General features: G+C 39.1%; 1 protein-coding gene across 3 annotated transcripts in view; it reads right to left on the minus strand.

Moving 5' to 3' along the window:
- The window catches only part of PACRG (parkin coregulated), a 792,905-nt gene that overhangs the window by 143,045 nt on the left and 631,582 nt on the right, over nt 1-18,278 (minus strand). The gene's annotated exons all lie outside the window — the stretch shown is intronic.

Below are 18,278 nucleotides of genomic sequence, written 5' to 3' on the forward strand. Positions count from 1 at the left end.
ATCACTGCACCCATAGATGAACTCATTGAGAGATTTAATTGGTAAAATGGGGTCACTTATGGGGGGTTCTGCTGTTTTGGCACCTCAGGGGCTCTGCCAATGCAATATGGCACCCTCAAACAAGTGCAGCAAAATCTGCACTAAAACATGGCGCTACTTCCCTTCTGAGCTTTGCACTGTGCCTCAAAAGTAGTTATAAACCACATTTGGGGTATCAGAAAACTCAGGGGAAGTTGCACTGCAAACTTTGGGGTCAATTTTCTCCTTTTGCTCTTGTGAAAATATAAAATTTGTAGCTAAAAAAGATTTTTGTGGGAAAAATGTGATTTGTTATTAACTTCTGTGAAGCACCTGGGGGTTCAAGGTGCTCAATACACATCTAGATAAGGTCCCAACGCAGTCAAGTTTTCAAAATAGTGTCACTTGCAGGGGGTTTCCACTGTTTAGGCACATCAGGGGCTCTTTAAACGCGACATAGCGTCCGCTAATTATTCCATCAAATTTTGCATTCAAAAAGAAAGGTATGCACTCAAGACCGAAATGTCGCCACATGGGCTATTAAATAACACTTCTTTCTAAAATTTCATATGGTGTGCTGCCTCCATCTTTTTAGATTTTTATTTACAAGGACTGGCACATGCCTGGGAGGCTTTGCACCCTATTTTTTCCTGTGCTGTTGTTTCTTATTTTATATATATATATATATATATATATATATATATATATATATATATATATATATATACAGTATTTATAGCTGTGGCAAAAATTAAGAAACCACTTTCAAATGCTCAGTTTGTCTGATTTTCTGATTTTTCTCTTTATAGATATATATTTTGAGTAAAATATAAATTGTTCTTTTGGTCTACAAACTTCTGACAACATGTCTCAGAATTGCCAAGCAATAAATTTTGTTTTTTTTTTCTGAAAAAGAGAAATGGTCAAAATTTTAAAAAAAACGCCAGTGCTTTCAGACCTCCAATAATGCTAAGAAAACAAGTTCATAATCATTTAGAAACAACAATACTATTGTTTTAACTCAGGAAGAGTTCAGAAATCAATATTTTTGGAATAACTATGATTTTCAATCACAGCATTCATGCGTCTTGGCATGCTTGTCACCAGTCTTTCACACTGCTTCTGGCGCAAAAATGTAAGCAGTTCTTCCTCTTGATTATATTCCAGAGGTTTTCAATGGGGTTCAGGTCTGGAGATTGGACTGGCCATGACAGGGATTTGATGTGGTGGTCCTTCATCCACACATTAATTGACCTAGCTGTGTGGCATGGTGTATTGTCCTGCTGAAAAACCAATCCTCAGAGTTGGGGAACATTGCCTGAGAAGAAGGAATCAACTGTTTTTCCAGGATAACCTTGTATGCGGCTTGATTCACATTTGCAAAGATTAACCTGCCCAATTCCAGCCTTGCTGAAGCATCGCCAGATCATCACCGATCCTCCACAAAATTTCACAGTGGGTGCAAAACACTGTCGCATGTACGCCTCTCCAGTTCTCTGTCTAACCATTAGATGACCAGGTGTTGGGCAAAGCTGAAAATTAGACTCGTCAAAGAAGATTACCTTACTCCAGTTCTCTATGGTCCAATCCTTATGGTCTTTGGCAAACTTCAGCCTGACACTCCTTTGCTTCTCATTGATGAAAGGCTTTTTTCTAGCTTTACATGACTTGAGCCCTGCCTCTAGGAGCCTGTCGCGAACTGTTCTTGCCGTGTGCATTTCACTTCAGCTACCATTTGCCATTCCTTTTGTAGGTCACTTGATGTCATCCTGCGGTTGCTGAGTCACATTCGACTAAGATGACAGTCATCCTAGTCAGTGGAGAGTCGTTTTTGCCCTCTGATGGTCTGTAGCTTTGTTGTCCCAAATGTCTGCTGAATGACCTTGTTGTAATGGACTGCCGTCTTAGAAATGTTATGGATGAAGGCAACATGACGCTCACTATATCCCTCTGCTAGGAAAGCCAGAATTGAGCCCTTCTTTTCCTCACTCAAGACTTTTCTTTTCAACTCTTTTGGCATGATTAAAAGCTATTTTTTCATTCCTATTACTTTTGGGATATTACTAGCACATGTTTTGTCATCCAGCTTGTCCTATTGCAAGAGGCTTGTGAACACCACAGCAGGGTTTCTTATACTTTCCTTTGTAGATAAGATTTGGTACAGGTGATCACCTAGTCAGAAGCACATTAAGTAGAATGAGGTGTACTCTGGTTGGAGTTCAACCGACACTGGAATGGAATGGCTGTCAGACATGTAGAGAAGCTGATTTTTTATAAAACTGCGCAGTGGTCTCTTAATTTTTGCCAGAGCTGTATATTTATATATATTTACTGTGTATATATATATATATATATATATATATATATATATATATATATATATAATATATATATATATATACACATGTTGTGCTGCAGAGACTGATCATCTTCAATGTCTTTTAGGTGATTAAACAAATGGCTTGTCACGGCCACTCACCAACTACTAGTAAAATGCCAATATTAGCATTCTCTGCCACTGGCTGTCATAGTCACACAGTGTTATCAGGAGGAATTTCCACAATACCCTTATGTAGTAAGCTGATCTCAGGCTGAGGCTGATATGGATTAGGTGTGACTTATGTTACTATTTCCAGCTGATGTAACTGAACTTCCCAGTCACAAAGACATAGAATCATGGCTAAAGGATTTTATTAATAGCAAATTTCTAGGGAAAGCTTTAGCAGATTGGTCTGTTGAGGGATGAATGGGTGACATTTTAAATAAATGTTTTCGTTCTTAAACCAAATATTAATGTACAAAAGGTTTTAATTGTACTTAAAAATATGCAATTATATCATTTGGTGATAAACATTAGTATGGGCGCAGAGGTGTAGCCTCTCTATTAGTGCCCTACTGCATGGATGTCTTTGATGTGGACAGCATGGTGGCTCAGTGGCTAGCACTACCGCCTTGCAGCGCTGGAATCCTGGGTTCAAATCCCACCAAGGACAACATCTGCAAGGAGTTTGTATGTTCTCCCCGTGTTTTCGTGGGTTTCCTCCAGGTACTCCGGTTTCCTCCCACATTCCAAAGACATACTGATAGGGAATTTAGATTGTGACCCCCATCGGGACAGCGATGATAATGTGAGAAAACTGTAAAGCGCTGCAGAATATGTTAGCACTATATAAAAAAAATAAAGGATAAAGAAAGATATTGCATCTCAATAGATACAAGAACAGCGCACCATAAGGGATCTACAAACAAGACGAAATATAGCAGTTCAATTGCAAAGTGAGATATTATACACCTCAGTTTAAGGTGACATTCACTATCTTGACAGCGTCATATGTGAGGCCGTCATGTTTGGGTCAGAACACTGCGCCAAGTTCGTGAATCGAGTTCCATACTATCACCGTGACACACAGATGTGTGAATATAGCATAAGGTTTTAATTCTGTGGTTACTATGACATCTCATTGTGTTTCCCGATTATCAAAATTATAACCCTGCCACTGTCTTCTGCTGATAGTAGACATACCATCCTCAGGCAGAAGCAAGCAGACAGGCAATATCTAGGCAAACTAGGGCTAGGTTTAACAACCAAAGGGTAAAGTATGGTTCAAAATTGCTCTTTTGAGCAAAACTGAGTAGGACCAAAGCAGGTCAGCCATTGTAGAAGGAACGGGGTAAGCCTACAACAGGTTACAGAATTACGGTAAGACTTCTATTCTGTTTGTGGGACTACTGTAGATCTCCTATCTGTTTAAGACATTAAGACATTAAATATGCTTGATGTACATTATTTGCAATTGGATGTTTTGGGTTGTCATTATGATTTAAAAAGAGAAAACACAGAAGTTTAACAATAAATGGCTTCACCCAACCACTAATCATGAGTGGAGAAAATGTTTTGATGCTATCATTCATATTCTCTGAAAAAAGGCCAAGAAAGCAAAAATTCTGCTGGGGTATGTAAACTTTTGAGCACAACTGTATATGTCCCCCGTTCTGCCACTGTTTTTAATGTATAGAAAGAAATAAACCATTATACTCACTAGGGGTGTACATAGAAGTCATGGGACCCTATAGCAGCAGTATAATGCACTCCCCATAGTCCTCCATATAGTATAACACACCCCCAGAGTCCTTCATATAGTATAATACACTCCCTATAGTCCTCCATATAGTATGCTGCACAGCCCATAGTACTCTATAAAGTATAATGCACAGCCCAGAGTCTTCCATATAGTATAATGCACAGCCCATAGTCCTCCATAAAGTATAATGTATGGCCTATAGTCATCTATAAAGTACAATGCATAGCCAATAGTCCTCCATATAGTATAATGCACTGCCCACAGTCCTCCATAAAATATAATGCACGGCCCACAGTCCTACATAAAGTATAATTCATGGCCCATAGTCCTCCCAAAAGTATAATGAGAGGCCCCTAGTCCTCCATAAAGTATAATGCACAGTCCATAGTCATCCATAGTAGAATGTCCAAATTATTATGCAAATTGGATTTAAGTGTCATAAAGATGTAATTTTTTGTTTTTCAAATAAACTCATGGATGGTATTGTGTATCAGGGCTCTTTGGATCACTGAAATCAATCTCAAATGCTTGTGCTAATTAGTTTACCAGGTGAGACCAATTAAAGAAATACTACTTAAGAAGGATGTTGCACATTATTAAGCAGGGCACAGGTTTCAAGGAATATAGGAAAGAAAAAGGATCTCTCTGCTGCCGAAAAGCATCAAATAGTGCAATGCCTTGGTCAAGGGTTGAAAGCATTAGATATTTCCTGAAAACTTAAGCGTGATCATCGTAGTTTTAATAGATTTGTGGCTGATTCTGAGCACAGACGTGTTCTTCCTGATAAAGGCAGAATGAGGAAGGTTTCTGCCAGGCAAGTTCATCGGATTAAGAGAGCAGCTGCTTAAAAGCCATTACAAACGAGCAAACAGATATTTGAAGCTGTTGGTGCCTCTGGAGTCCCTCGAACCTCAAGGTGTAGGATCCTTCAAAGTCTTGCTGTGGTGCATAAACCTACTATTCGGCCACCCCCAAACAGTGCTCACAAGCAGAAATGGTAGCAGTGGGCCCAGACATACATGAAGACTAATTTTCAAACAGTCTTGTTTACTGACGAGTGTCAAGCAACCCTGGATGGTCTAGATGGATGGAGTAGTGGATGGTTAGTGGAAGGCCACCATGTCCCAACAAGGCTGCGACCTCAGCAAGGAGGTGGAGGAGTCATGTTTTGGCCCGGAATCATGGGGGAACAGCTAGTAGGGCCTTTTAAGGTTCCTGAAGGTGTGAAAATGACCTCTGCAAAGTATATAGAGTTTCTGACTGACAGCTGTCTTCCATGGTATAAGAAGCAGAAATGTACCTTCAGGAGCAAAATCATCTTCATGCATGACAATGTACCATCTCATGCTGCAAAGAATACCTCTGAGTCATTGGCTGCTATGGGCATAAACAGAGATAAACTCATGGTGGGGCCACCATCTTCCCCTGACCTCAACCCTATAGAGAACCTTTGGAGTATCATCAAGCAAAAGCTCTATGAGGGTGGGAGGAAGTTCACATCAAAACAGCAGCTCTGGGAGGCTATTCTAACTTCATGCAAAGAAATACAAGCAGAAACTCTCCAAAAACTCACAAGTTCAATGGTTGCAAGAATTGTGAAGGTGATATCAAAGAAGGGTTCCTATGTTAGCATGTAACTTAGCCTGTTAGGATGTTTTGGAGTTAAATAGCTTTTTTGTTCAGTGAATGTGACCTCCTAATGCTGCAAATTCTACAAATGAGCATTTTCAGTTCTTTAAATCATATCAAATGTTTAGAAATTCTACTGTGCCTAATAATTTGGAACAGTGTTTTCTGAGTTTTTATTTAGTTTGGAGATTATACTGTTATCACTGGGAGGTTTCTTCAATAAAATTCGATGTATAATCTAATGGGTGATGACTTTTATTAGACTGACTGTCATTTGCACTGACCATTTTGGAAAATCAGAGAAAAATATCATTTGCATAATAATTTAGAACATGGTGTAGTATGGCCACTCATTTAAATAATAAATAAATACTTACACTCCCCTTCTGCGCGTATCCTCTTTGGAAGCCGACAGCTGACTTCAGAGTACAATGGGGTCATGTGCCAACGTCAGTTGCTGTCCTCTAATTGTCCAGCAGCATGTATTGCGACGCACGGACCCCATGGTCTGTGCGGTGCCATACACTTCAGGTGGATGTGCATCCAAGGATGCATATACATTTAAAGTATGTGCTGGCGTCAGCAGGCCCCTGTGACACCACTGCCCTCACATCTATACTTGAGAGGATGTCCAAGCTGTCAAACCTCATCTATAAGACTTAGATGGCATTCCTCTGGATAAGTGAAATAATAAAAATTCTGAGCCCTTAGTGATTTATACTTTTTAATGGCTAATTGAACAGGTGATGATGATGATGCATAGCAAACTTTCTTGACTACTCAGTTACTGTATCTTCATCAAGCTCAGTGTAATATAAAATCCCTACATCATCTGTATGCCAGCCAGAATTAATGAAAAACAGCGCTAGGGAAGCCAGAAGGTAAGAGATTCTCAGGCCTCTTGACTAGGTACCACTAACCTGGACATTAGATTGAGCCCCACAATTTGATCCACTCATCTCTAGTTTTGGCAGCAAATATCGGTGCAGTTCATAAATAAGGAGTATGAAAGTTTTAATGTCCACTGATTAAGGTCTGGTCTGGCATTGCGCTGCCCTCACTAGGTCTGAAGAGCACATTCCTCAAAGAATCACTCCAGCATTTCTTTTTATTTTATCACTGGAGAGGTGTTTCTAATTTATGGTCCCTGTCCTTGATCCTAGTTTTATACTTACCTGCTGCCGTCTTCATCTTTTATCACCGCCGCTCCCATCAGTCTCCGGCAGTTTGTGACTTTCCTGATCAGTCCAGTGTTTGTTGAGTGAACTGGAGGTCACAACTAAATACAAGAAAGAGGCTCTTAAAGACTTACATTATGGGATGGTGATGTAACTTCTGTCTTCTGAACAGCCAGAAATTGCGGTCCCAAGATGGAGCCGCGGGACCGGAACAATGACAAAAAAAGGTGAAGACCCTGGAGTATAAGCATAAGATCAAGAGCAGGGACCTTACATTAAAGGACCACTCCAGCACTGAAAAAAACACTGTAGGTGCTTTAAATTTATGTGAAAAACAAATTCACATGATACATTCATTCCTGTAACAAACGTTGTCATGAGTTTGTACTCCCAGACTGTTCATGTCTCTTTGGGATTTGAAGCTACCTTTCAATAATAATTTCATGTCCATGATGGTGTGATCAGGGTTACAAAAATGTTTGCCCACAGGTCGATCTATTTTTTTACTTCTATTGTGTGGCTATGAGAATTTATCCTCATTCTAAGCCTTTGCCCTATTTTCCCTACATAAAGGCCTCCTATCAGACATTTGGTATATATAACTATAGCACATTAGGTTTCATGAAGCTGAAAGTACCTAGAATCTTGTAATCCTAGGAATCTTTTTCTGGTTACCATATACTGTACGAGCAGGTTTTACATTTTTTATGGTTGATGGAAAATGATTCTGTTGTTGTTGAGAGGATAGATAACCTTTGACAATGATGCGTCTCAAATTTGGGAAACAATTAAAATAAGAAGAGGGGGTTCTGGAACTATGGTTTCCAATGTCATCTTTTTGTAATAATGGTTGTCGTTTCCGTGCAGCTTGCTTCAACACCTCCAGAGGTTCCAGTTTATAAGCCTCTTAAGTCATCTTGGCACTCTCAACCAGGAAAAATGTTACCCCTTGGACACCCTACATTGAGGAATGTGCCCCTCAGACCTGATGAGGGCATCACAACCTTGGACCATACCTTGATCAGTCATAATGAAACTGTCACACCCTTTATCTATAAACTGTTCCAATATTTACTGCCACAACTATTTCTCCCCGTCCCACATTTATAGTTCTGCTTCATATCACTTGTCTTATTGCTGTAATATTCTATGTCCTGCTGTGTATAAATATTTGACCTCCAGATATTGGGTTATTCTTTGCCTAATGAAGAAACATGAGTAGTCTGGAAAGCTTGTTACTTGTTATCATCAGCCATTGAAAGGTATCAACCACTATGGTCTCCAGTTTTGCTCATTTTTCCATCTACTGGGTAACATGGTACAAAGACATATCATATTTTATTTGAGAAGTGTTCATTCTTAAAGTGGAAAATACAACAAAAGCTTTATATATAAATTCTGTATCCATGTGAAAAGAAAGATAGAAATATAAAATTCAAAACGTTTCAAAGATTCAGATGCAAAGTCCTTTTTTTGTTTCCTACACAATTTCCTTTAATTATAGAAGAAATCTTGAAATAGTGAGATCAGATGTTTAAACTTTACAATATATCGTAGGCTACAAAATAAGACAGATTTATGTGTATCTCAGCATGCTCTAATTTGAATACTTTAGTTCTGATTACATTAAGTTTGCATGGTGCACACAGAGGCACGTACATCTTTCCTATTTGTTATCCTGCGGGAACGTTTGGGGAAGAACCATTTATTTCTAGCAAAGCACAAACGTGAATATGTGAAGTGTGAATAATTATATTGTACCCATTTGTTTGCAAATTCTAAATAAATTGTAGCCAACAGAGAGATACAGTGGCATGTAAAAGTTTACGCACCCCTGGTCAAAATTACTATTATTGTGAACAGTTAAGCAAATGATCTTTAAAAGGCCTCCAGTTAAAGATGACACATTTCCTTTATATTTTAGGCAAAAAACATATACATATTTTCATCTTTTACAGTTTAAAAATACAAAAAGGAAAATGGGCAGATGCAAAAGTTTGAGCACCCTGCATGGTTAGTACCAGTTTTTGTAGCCAGAAAATTGTCTTTAAATTGTTGCTTAAGGGACTTTCACCCATTGTTCCTTGGAAATTACTTCCAGTTCTGTGAGATTCCTGGATCGTCCTGCATACACTGCTATTTTGAGGTCTAGCCACAGCTTTTCAATGATTTACAGATCAGGGGATTGTGAGGGCCATTGTAAAACCTTCAGCTTGCACCTTTTGAGGTTGTCTATTGTGGATTTTGACGTGTGTTTAGGATCATTACCTATTTGTAGAAGCCATCGTCTTTTCAACTTCAGCTTTTTTACAGATGTTATGTTATATAGAGGTTATGTTTGCATCAAGAATTTGTTGACATTTAGTTAAATTCCTTCTTCTCTCTACCCGTGAAATGTTTTCCATGCCATTGGCTGTAACACAACTGCAATGCATGACTGATCCACCCCCATTCTAATAGAGAGATGTTCTTTTCCTGAAATTCTGTGCCCTTTTTTTCCAATATCCAAGAAGTATCATTTCTCCTTGCTGAGAATGACATGCTAAGCATGTCGAGATGAGGAGACTTAAAGCCGCAATGCTCCTCTGGGAAATATGCTAATTATGTAAATTGTCTCTTCAGAGAGGAAGAGGACTAGAACTCTAGTGCCACCTATTGGAAGTAGCAATCCTAAAAGTCAATGTTGTCCCTTTAATGAGCCTTGTTACATGACTTATGATAAAAGCCAAACCAGAATCTCAATTTGCAGACACTGTGTTTCGGGGTACTGCCCCTCGCCAGTGCAAAGTGTGAGATCTGGTTTGGCTGTGAGAGAGGTGTTGGACCGATATCCAAGAAGTGTCATTTCTCCTTGTGGAGAATGACATGCTAAGCATGTCGAGATGAGACTTAAATCCGCAATGCTCCTCTGGGAAATATGCTAATTATGCTTTTTTCTCCAGACATACCTTTGATCATTGTGGCCTCATCGGTCCACATGACTTGGTTCCAAAATGCATCAGGCTTGTTTATATGTACTTTTGCATTCTTCAGACTCTGAAATTTATGGTGAGGATGCAAGAGAGGTTTTCTTATGATGACTCTTCTATAAAGGACATATTTTTGCAGATGTCTCTGAACAGTAGAACAATGTACCACAACTCCAAAGTCATCTAAATCTTTCTTATGATCTTTTGCAGTCAAGCAGGGGTTCTGATTTATGTCTCTAGCAATTCTACAAGCAGCTCTCACTGAAACTTTGCTTGGTCTTCCAGACCTTATCTTGACCTCCACTGTTCCTGTTAACTGCCATTTCTTAATTACATTTCAAACTGAGAAAAGGGTAACTTGGAAATGCTTTGCAATCCTCTTTTAGTCTTCTCTTGCTTTGTGGGCCTCCACCATTTTAATTTTCAGAGTGGTAGGCAGCTGCTTAGAAGAATCCATGGTTGCAGTTTTAGGGCACAAGGTTAGAGGAAGCTGGGTTTTTATAAAGCTGGGAAATTTGCATCACCTGGCCTTAATTAACGATGATACTGAACATGCCATAATTTAGGCCTTTTAGAGATCATTTCATCTTCAACTTGCTTAACTGTTCACAATAACAGTAATTTTGATCAGGGGTGCCCCAATTTTTGCATGCCACTGTATGTACTTCATAAAAAAAATACAACAAAATTGTGTGACTGGACATAAAGGTAGCATAAATTACAGAAATAAATGTGCCACAATAAGAAAAACACAGGCGAGGGAAACCTTCAGATCCCAACAGTGAAGGAGCCCAAGTAGGTAATTGAGATGTCTCATGAAAGCCAAGTGTCAATTACCCACAGAATTGATGATCACTGCATCATCAATGGTAGTCAGACAGTATTCTCCCCTTTCTCTTGTAACATATATACAATGGGTACAGAAAGTATTCAGATCCCTTTAAATTGTTCACTCTTTGTTTCACTGCAGTCATTTGGTAAATTCAAAAAAGTTATTTTTTTATCATTAATGTACACTCTGCACCCCATCTTGACTGGAAAAAAAATAGAAAGGTAGACATTTTTGCAAATTTATTAAAAAAGAAAAACTGAAATATCACATGGTCATAAATATCCAGACCCCTTACTCAGAGACTAATATTTAAGTCACATGCTGTCCATTTCCTTGTGATCCTCCTTGAGATGGTTCTACTCCTTCATTGGAGTCCAGCTGTGTTTAATTAAACTAATAGGACTTGATTTGTAAAGGCACACACCTGTCTATATAAGACCTCACAGCTCACAGTGCATGTCAGACCAAATGAGAATCATGAGATCAAAGGAACTGGTCAAGGACCTCAGAGACAGAATTGTGGCAAGGCATAGATCTGGCCAACGTTATAAAATAATTTCTGCAGTATTCAAAGGTTCCTAAGAGCACAGTGGCCTCCATAATCCTTAAATGGAAGAAGTTTGGGACCACCAGAAGTCTTCCTAGACCTGGCCATCCAGCCAAACTGAGCAATTGTGGGAAAAGAGCCTTGGTGAGAGTGGTAAAGAAGATCTCCAAGATCACTATGGCTGAACTCCACAGATGCAGTAGGGAGATGGGAGAAAGTTCCACACAGTCAACTATCACGGCAGCCCTCCACCAGTCGAGCCTTTATGGCAGAGTGGCCCAACGATAGCCTCTCCTTAGTGCCAGACATATGAAAGCCTGCATAGGGTTTGCTAAAAAACACATGAAGGACTCCCAGACTATGAGAAATAAGATTCTCTGGTCCTATGAGATGAAGATAGAACTTTTTGGTGATAATGCTAAGTGGTATGTGTGGAGAAAACCAGGCACTGCTCATCACCTGCTCAATACAATCCCAACAGTGGTGGTGGCAGCAACATACTATGGGGGTGTTTTTCATCGGCAGGGACAGGATGACTGGTTGCAATTGAAGGAAACATGAATGCGGCCAAGTACAGAGATATCCTGGATGAAAACCTCTTCCAGAGTGCTCTGGACCTCAGACTTGGCCGAAGGTTCACCTTCCAACAACACAATGACTCTAACCACACAGTTAAATAACAAAGGAGTGGCTTCAGAGCAAATCTGTAACCATTCTAGACTGGCCCAGCCAGAGCCCTGACCTAAACCCAAATTAGCATTTCTGGAGAGACCTGAAAATGGCTGTCCACCAACGTTCACCATCCATCCTGACGGAACTGGAGAGGACCTGCAAGGAAGAATGGCAGAGGATCCCCAAATCCAGGTGTGAAAAACTTGTTGCACCATTCCCAAGAAGACTCATGGCTGTACTAGCTCAAAAGGGCGCTTCTAAATAATGAGCAAAGGGTCTGAATACTTATGACCATGTGATATTTCGATTTTTTCTTTTTTAATAAACTTGCAAAAATTTCTACATTTCTGTTTTTTTTCAATCAAGACGGGGTGCAGAGTGATGAGAAAAAAATGAACTTTTCTGAATTTACCAAATGGCTGTAATGAAACAAAGAGTGAAAAATTTAAAGGGGTCTGAATACTTTCCATACCCCACTTTATATTTGTTTTATTAGCTTTCTACTGAATCCGACAGATACAAAATTTTCTGAATGTCTTTTTATGAAGTCACTGATACAATGATGTACAATTGGTTTCATAGATGTAAATGGCTGACATATTTTGGCTCCATACAACTCAGAGGTTGTATGGAGCCCTAGTTCAAAAGTTTGCATGAGTTCTAATTGTCCTCCCAAATTAGCCAATACTACAGTATTTGTCTTTCATCCCCAGTTTCCTGAACACAAAAGCTGATAATAATTATGTTGTGCAACCAAGAGCAAAATTATTTTTCAATGAAAGCTATTTATTTTAAGGGAGTGAAAATAATATGACTCACGTGTTCAACTTAACAAGAATCTGATATGCAGTAAAAACAAAATCAACAAAAAAGATGTAAAAGTGTGAAAAGTTATTATTTGTATTAATATTGTTATTTTAAATGTCTACATGGATTCACAAGTTTCAGAATAGAAGCACTTGTCACCGTCATCTAGAAGTTGGTTTATATGCTCTTCAGAAAAATAATGACTGATCACAGGTACATGGAATCTAAATGTTTTCTATTATTTCTAATGCCTGAATAATCCATCTCTCCCCCACGCTACTCCTCCACCTCATTAGCTTCCAATTCCTCAGGGAATTCAGTTTACATCTCTAGCAATAATTTATAAGGCCATCCATGTCTACTCCTTACATCATCAAGCTAATCTTCTGATACTTCCCCACACATAATCTCCGAACCTCACTAGACCTACTGCCCTGTACGTTATGTTCCTTCTCCAACCACCTGCCAAGTTTTTCCTGATCAACCCCCAACCTCTGGAGCTCACTACCTCAACACGTCCTATCGTCTCTCATAATAGAAACCTTCAGACACTACTTGAAAACTCATCTCTTCAGGAAAGCTTGCAGCCTGCAATAACCCTCCTGCCACTTCCTTACCACCAGTGCTTTATCAACCATCCTACTCTGTCTCACTCCCAATACCCTGTAGACTGTAAGCCTGTGAGGGTAGAGTCCTCTCCCCTTCTGAACCAGTCTGTCACAGTTTATTTACTGTATTTTACATATATATTTCATGTGTATTATATGTATGTGACCTTTTTCACATATACAGCATCAAGAACTAAATGGTGAATTAAAAATAAATAATAATAATAATAATAATAATAATAATGAGCTGGATACTGACATTTTCAAAATATCATATACTAGAATTTCCAATGTTTCCAACCTATCAACCACACATGCATACACGTGATTAACGACTGGACCATTTTTAATTGAAACAGAAATGTTTGAAATTTGTTAAAAATCAATATTTTTCACTGATATAACAAATTATATTTAGTATGAAGGATAACAGTGGGAATATTTGCCCTTAGTACTGGAAGCACATCTCCTGCTTAGACATTGATCAATTTCTAAAAACAGCATGCTTCTTTTTGTCTATTATTTATGCCTTTATCACTGAGCCCCTTTTAAATATTCAACTCTGACCTACCTTACCAATATTTATTCTGAAAACAAGTCTCACACTGAGCTGATTTCTATTCCCAACCCTGGAAGGTCTTATTTCTAGGCCATAAACTAGTATACAACAAAGCCTACAGCATTATTGCTATGCATTGCCTACACTATTGTTCATAATACACATAGTCTTGTTTTTTATTATATTTTCATGTAGATTACTGCTCTAAGACATGTACTTGCCAATTACCCAAATTTTAGTAAGTGGATGAGTAGAAATCAGAGAACATTATGTATTTCAGTTTCGGTCTTCTCTTACGATTGCTTGTTTTGGTTAAGTTAGATAGCTAAACTGACATTTTTTAAAGTTCTAGATCTTATAAATAAACCTAAAGTCCATTTTAACTGAAACATCATTGTTCTTAGGAAGTGTCACAATAATCTTGCAGTCTAAACAAGCTACCAAATACCTGAAGAAGGAGCCAAATGCTTGTTCGTTGGGTGAAATGATCTTTTGTGCTACACAAAAAGATCATTGTTCTCTGCAGGACATTGTCCAGCTGTCGAGAACAAAGGCAGCCTTTTCACACTGAGCGATCTATTACTGATTGTTTAGTGGGCATCTAAAGTGCAGTTTGTATAAACAAGAAATGAAATGACAGATGATCAGCAAACAAGCTGCTGACCAGTAGTTGTTTAGTGCTGCACATCGGCTAGTGTAAATGGATCCTTAGGCTTCTGGCTGCTCTTAGACACCTGATGCATAGATAAAGTTTTGATACAAGTGAATAGTTTGGGATTTTGATGTTTGGGTGTACTGAGTGGAGATTAGAGAAATTATACCTTTAATTTATGTCTTGAGGCCCCATTACATTTAGCGATGCACCAATGATCCCGACCATGATATGACCCGGTCAGGATCGCTGGTGCATCGCTAAATGGTCACTAGTGAGCTGCCAAACAGGGAGATCTCACCAGCGATGCAGCAGCGGTCGGCGGTCGATACTCACCTGTCAGACGCGTCGATGATGACAGTCTTCCGCCCGCGTCCATGGCTCGCTTGTCGGCGCCAGCAGGAAGCCGACGATGAGAAATGGACCAGGCCGATCTCATGCGATCAACGATTGCCAGCGGGGGGGCCGGTTGGAGGTGAATGTCACAAGTAGCGATATCGCTAGCGATATCGCTGCTGCGTCACAAAATCGGTGATGCTTTAGCGATATCGCTATGTGTAAAGCCCCCTTTGGATCATCAAAATTACATTGGTGAATTCAACACCTTATGACAAACTAGAGTAGATAAATATAAGCACTATGCATTGAATATTGGTTTTAAATACTGTATGTTCTTTAGTCCTTCATTTAAAGCAATTGTTGGGATGTTTTAAAATTAGACAATGAACCGGGAAAGTTCTACAATAAAGAAAAAAGCATTTCTTGGCACTAAAATCCGTCAGAAGTCTAGCGCTGCAGTTTCAGTGGCTTCTGCTGTTCAGCAGTCACACACTTTATACCCAGAGTGGCCCTGTGATAGTGGCAGGAGGCTCAAGGGGTAACTCATTCATATTTCCTTATTTTGGAAAATTCATTACTCCTTCCCCAATGCTTGAACAAACCAGCTTAGAATATATACTATTTTCATGTAATGTAAAATGTAATATCCCTGAATGACTATAGATTTTGCAACATAACAACCAGAATTAAGGTAAAATGATGAAAACGTAATTTCATTTTGCCCCAAAATGTCGAAATTTGCACATCCTAATGCGTTCTTGTCACTAAAGCTACTTGCAGCCATTTTCTATTATATCTGAGCAGAAGATTGTATTTTCCTGCACATATAATTGTACAGCATTTGTGCAGGAATAAAATGCTTGTCATGAAAACTGGTCATAAATATTAATTTTATATGCATTTTATATGAGTAGAAGTCAAGAAAGTTACTTTATAAACAGCAAAGTTACATTAAAAAACAATGCTTTCCATCATGGGCCGAAGTTCAGGTCTTACCAATATATTGGGCCATGCAACAAAATAAATAACTTAATAAGATGAAATCAAGGAAAGCAGCAAAATTATTTTCACTTTAGAATGAGTTATTCCAATAAGCTCAAATTTGGTTTTATATACGTTAAGGCTTCTGAAGTCCATTGTCTTCAAAGGATTCAAAAAACATCCAAATATCATAGTATCAGTTGCTTTTTTTTGCTTAGCAGAAGAGTTATGGTTGCTCATGTATATTAGATGGCTGTCAAATGATACCTTGTCCAATTGTTTGGCCGACAGACATCTTGGCTGTCGCTCCCATACACAGGAGTCCTTGTTCAGCCAACCACTGGTGTGATCTTTATGAGGAATCCATCACCAGACACATTTAGTGACGAGCGACCCATCTCTGGGAGAATAAAGTGATTGGCTGTCCAAAATCAGATATGCCCATTCAACAACTTCCCCAACGATTAGTTGGGCTGAGACTGTTGACTGAAGCCATCGATACTGCTGAGCTTAGCCAACAATAGCTTAATACCTATGGGGCCCATTAGGTCAATAATGGAAAGAAAATTGTATCAAGAGTTTAATGTTTGTGAATACTTTTATGGAGGCATATAGTGCTTTTTCAGAAAGAAAATCATGGCAAGCTAACTCCATCTATGGAGAGGTATTTTCCACTATAAGCACTGCGGTGTACATAAAACCTTATAATGATATCATGACATATTCACTATTTACATAGCACCATCATCTATTATAGCAGGGTTTTTTTACATCATTTTGGATGATTTCGTATGGTTGACAACAATGGCATCCCTAGCACCAAAGATCTGGGACATGGGCCCCACACTTCTTGACCAGTGCCCCAGATTTCTGGCAATTCCAGTTTAATTCTTGGCTCCCTGCGTAACTACTTTTTGTCTGGGCTGCAGGCAGCTATAGTCTTTTTTCTTACAAAACGTTACCTTCTTGACAAAAATGGTATAATGACGAGCTGAATTGTGGTGCTGGCCAGAAGAAGACCCAATGACTGTGGACATGGAGGAAGCGGTACAGAGGATGCATACTTTTTGTGGGAAGTGTAGCACACTTGGTAAATTATTACTGAAGGAGCATTATTACTGAAGGGGCACTAAAGGCATTACTATTGGAGGGACATTATTTATAAAAGTGGCATTCTGGGGTCATTGTTACTCGTGGGATCTCAGAGGTCATTACTGCAGCACTCTGGAGGCATTATTACTAGAAGTGCACTCTGGGGCTTTATTACTGGAGGGTCACTTGGGTGAGCATTATTACTACAAGGTGACCTCGGGGACGGGGGTGGTGAATTAATACTTGAAGTGGACACTTAGGGGGTCATTATTATAGGGTTAGTACTAGGATGGAAAGTTTGTACAGGGGCAGTTGGGGACGATGCTGGAAATATGAACGTAAATTGTGACTTTGTCATAAACTCTGCAGAGATGTAAGTCATGAATAAGTCGCTGTGGCAGTCCAGGCCTGATGGAAAAGACAGGAAAAAAAGATGTAGTATATGTGATGGTTTTGCCACTCCAGAAATCCTGTGTGGCAGCAGCAACAACTGTATATGTATATAATTTTATATTAAGTGGTGAGGGGACGTATGAGCAGACATGTACCTTAATCTTTTAAGACCCTAGCACCATCTCTGGTCAACACATTATAATATTTATTCCCAGAATCAAGTATTAAGCCTGAATTATTATCCTCTACAGACAAGTTCATCTAATTTTTGGTTTCCAGTAGTATTTTCATACATAAATATTTATACATTATGGAAATACTAGTAGGACTGACAGGAAAAAAGGACTTTATATAGCTTCTATTTGGGAGGGTATCATTGGGAAATGTAGGTCTCTACTTCACTTAAAACACTGTATTATCTCTCCAACCCTGTCAGAGGGGCAGCGCATGTATCATGTAATGGTTTTCCCAGTCAAGAAATCCTGGGTGGCAGTCATGTCTTAACGCTTGCCTCTGGGTCTTCTCAATTCACTAGACTTCAGATAAGAAATGATGAATGAGGGCAGCAAGAAAACTGTAATCAGCAGCTGCTGAAACGTGCGCCAGCACGAGCCAGTCACACTGTGCCACCTACAGCAAAAGCAATACTAGCCTATGTAGGGACAGCTCCATTCTATGTCCTGGACAGTGTGCACACCAACCAGCAATCGGCAACTCATGTTTTTCCAAAAGATGAATGAAAGATAATCATAATTTTTTATCACAATGCTTTAAAATTACTTTTCCGTGAGTTTACATAATCAATTATAGGAATCTATCACAGAGTTTCTATTCTGAGAGCAGCATGATTTAGAGACAGAGGAGCTGATTCTAGAGGTGTCACTTACTGGGCTACTTGCTGCAGTTTTGATAAAATCACT

Source organism: Dendrobates tinctorius, unplaced genomic scaffold (assembly GCF_039654945.1).
Source record: "Dendrobates tinctorius isolate UK_male_01 unplaced genomic scaffold, ASM3965494v1 ptg000293l, whole genome shotgun sequence".
Taxonomy (NCBI): Eukaryota; Metazoa; Chordata; class Amphibia; order Anura; family Dendrobatidae; genus Dendrobates; species Dendrobates tinctorius.